Genomic DNA, 3,329 nt, shown 5'->3' on the forward strand with positions numbered 1-3,329 from the left:
GATGGGTATGAAAGGGGCATCCTCAAAAGGCTCAGTCGTTCACAAGCAGGGATGGGGCGAGGTTCGCCACTAAAAACGCACGATTATATAAAAGATATTACTACACGAGCTCAGGAACACTTTTCTGCAAACACAGGTCATTTGCAAATGATCGTATTCTGTTTTTATTTCTGTTTTACACAGTGTCCCAACTAGACTGGAATTAAGGATGTAAAAATGCTGGCCTTCAAAAAAGGCAAACAGCAGGCAAATAGCAGAGCAGTGTGGTTTTATTTGAGACAAGTTATTGTGATGCGCAGTTTGCCACATCCATTGCAATAATGAGATACTATTATGCCTACAGTGAGAAACACAAAGGCCGTAATGGATTTTTTTCTGCATTATGTCATATTTCTTAGTTGCAACACAACTGAAAAGAGCTCTGTTGTTCAAATATTCCCCAGGCTCTTTCTGCAGTCTGTGGTTGTGACAACTGAACAATAGCAGAATAGACCTTGGCTCTTCTCCTGTCTTGTGGACTGTTGTAAAGACAGCAATTCCATTCAGGTGTAAAATGAACATGAAATAAAAAGACATTGATTCATGCATTTTCCTTACTTTTGTTATTTTGTGCGAGGCACTAACGTACGATTGAGTGTTCAGATGATAAGATAAACAAACAAATTTGAAACTTTAAACTATTGTGTAATTTTACTGAGTGATGCTGAGCTGAAAACGTACAAAAATAGTGCAATACGTTTATGAATCAAATGCATGGAGCGTGACGAAACCAGCTTGCCCGATTGAAATGAATGGTAACTTTTCAGGGTTGCAATATCAAATTCTGTTTGTATTTTGAGCTATTTTAATACGTTTAATACTTACATCACAATGTGTTAACTAGAAGCAAGAGAGTTTCTGACTTTTAACCAGAACCCAAAAGAGACACTACTGTGAAATTACCACAGGCCATGATTTTAATTATGTTTAAACTTTTGAGATTAGATTTAAGTGTTTCAGCTTTATAGAACTCTGAATGGCAAGCCAAGCCGCACCACCAGAGTGATGCAAAGAGGCAGGTATTTTTAATCATCTGGCATTGACGAAGACATCTGTGTTAACATCATTAACATCAATATTTACATGTGCTTACAGTTGATACCGTTTCCTGCTAACCTAGCTCAGCTACCAAGCATATTTGACACAGCATTGGCTGCAGCAGAGTGGGAGAATGTTTTACAGCGGTCACAATTGTATCTTTGTGTCATCAGTCTTATTTCCAGTGTGCTGCATCAATCCTCATGTTGTCACTAACAGCTAAATGAATGAGCACCATTGCTGCGCTCCACCCTGATGGAGCTTAGCTGGTTTGAATGTGGATGACAGATCGCAACGACACCACCCTTCTGCGCCCGACTGCTGGGTTTAAATTTCTCCATGCAGCCGTAATTTTGAGAGAGGTGTTGTGAGATGAAGGGTATCACAACTACAACCTTACCAGGGATGAAGTCAATTACACCACCTACTTTGATAAAAGTATCTGTTCATTTCACAAAAACACCATTGGAATCAGCCTGAGAAGAACTCAGTCATGCATATTGGCAAGAAAACGATATGTAGGTCCAACAGGGGGACACACTGACGTAAAGCTAATGAATGAAAGTTAATGACAGCTGGAACACAAACCCAAGAAAAGTCGCGGTCATCAATCGTTTCTTGGCCAAGTACAACATAACAGTGAGAGTCCCTCCATGAGAGTCATTCATTGAAGGTCGCTGATGTTATAGCTGCTGCTTTGCAGGAAACTCTTCTTCATTATACACTCGACACAACATCTTTGCTTTCATTTCTTCAAACACGCACACACACACACTCAGTTTCTTTACATCTCTCACACCAGCATGCACACACTCTCTTACTGCCTCTCCTGCTCATACATCCAGTAAGAACTCAGTCATCTGTTATCTTGTCCATTCTGGAGTTACAACTCCTTTCCACTGGTCAAAAACACACTTCGGTCCAAAGGCCAAACTGAGAAAAAAGACACACACACACAAAACCACAGTCTTTCCAGAACTTTAAACAACAGTCTGTCTAATGTCTGTGGAGAGCAACAAACAGCACTGAACTGACGACATGTTTGTGTTGTCAAAGGCTAATATATCTTGTTCCTCTGTGCCATAGACCTCAAATATTCAAAAACTGTATTAAAAAATGCATTACAAAGTACAAAATTTATTACACACTAATAGGTCCCACTATTGTGCTGGGTGACATCTTTTCTTAATTATAATGAACATGGGCTGTAGGGTTTTTGTGCCGATACATACGTGTCCTCTCCTGCTGCTGTAAATATTCACTTACTCAGCAAATGTGTATTAATCTGCAAATGAAAGTAGTCTCCAACAATGCACTATTTAGTCCTGCTTGAGTAGTAAAAACTACAGATGCCAGCTGTTTTAGGAAAGTCCTGAGCCCTTGAATGAAGAAAATGAAAGTATAATTTCATGATTTTTAAGATTTAAATCTTCAGTGGGATTCAACCAGCTTGGGACTTAGAAAATAGAAAAGTCAGAGGTTAGTAGTTAGTATTGAGGGAGCAGAACATTGAAAAAAAGACATATAGAATAACGCTGACCTTATCCTTTAACCTTCAAGTAGTTTTTGTACCAAAATGTAACCACAAACAGTTATTTGTTAAGAATTTGGAGATGACAGAAATGTTGTACTGTCAATATATTTTTGTTTTTTAGTTCGGAGGACCACCATGAAACCCTCTCTCTCTCTCTCACACACACACACACACACACACACTGAGGCACATTCCAGCATGTTGCCACGTTCAGTCAGAAACAGGTGTGCCTTCAAATCATCTGAGCAGAGAAAGAGTGACCTAAATATGTTTAATGATAGCAAAAGTATGACCTCAGTCCGACCACTCCCTTCATCCCTCTATTGCCTCTCTTTCTCTCTCTTTTCCTCATCTTCTACTCCATTTCCCTCTCTCTTGATTTGCCTCCCTCCTCCACCTTTTGTACCCTTCGTCTATTCTCACCTACTCCTGACTTCTTCACCCTCGCTCATTACGTTAATTTTCCTGTCAACGGAGTGACTCAGCATTTTCTCCGCTGCCGTCTGCCGTGCTCAAGCGTTTCTCACTCAGACCAACACTCTCTCTTTGCAGATACAAAGTCACCCCTCTGACATATCATCTCCCTCCCTAACTTTCTTTTTGCTGTTGCTTTTCCAAATTCAAATCTGCTTTTTGGCCTGCATTAAACTTGTAGCGTGGGACTTTGCATATAATTGAACGTCTGTTGCATTCAAACCTTTGCCAAACGAGTTTACGC

Source organism: Scatophagus argus, chromosome 11 (assembly GCF_020382885.2).
Source record: "Scatophagus argus isolate fScaArg1 chromosome 11, fScaArg1.pri, whole genome shotgun sequence".
Taxonomy (NCBI): domain Eukaryota; kingdom Metazoa; phylum Chordata; class Actinopteri; family Scatophagidae; genus Scatophagus; species Scatophagus argus.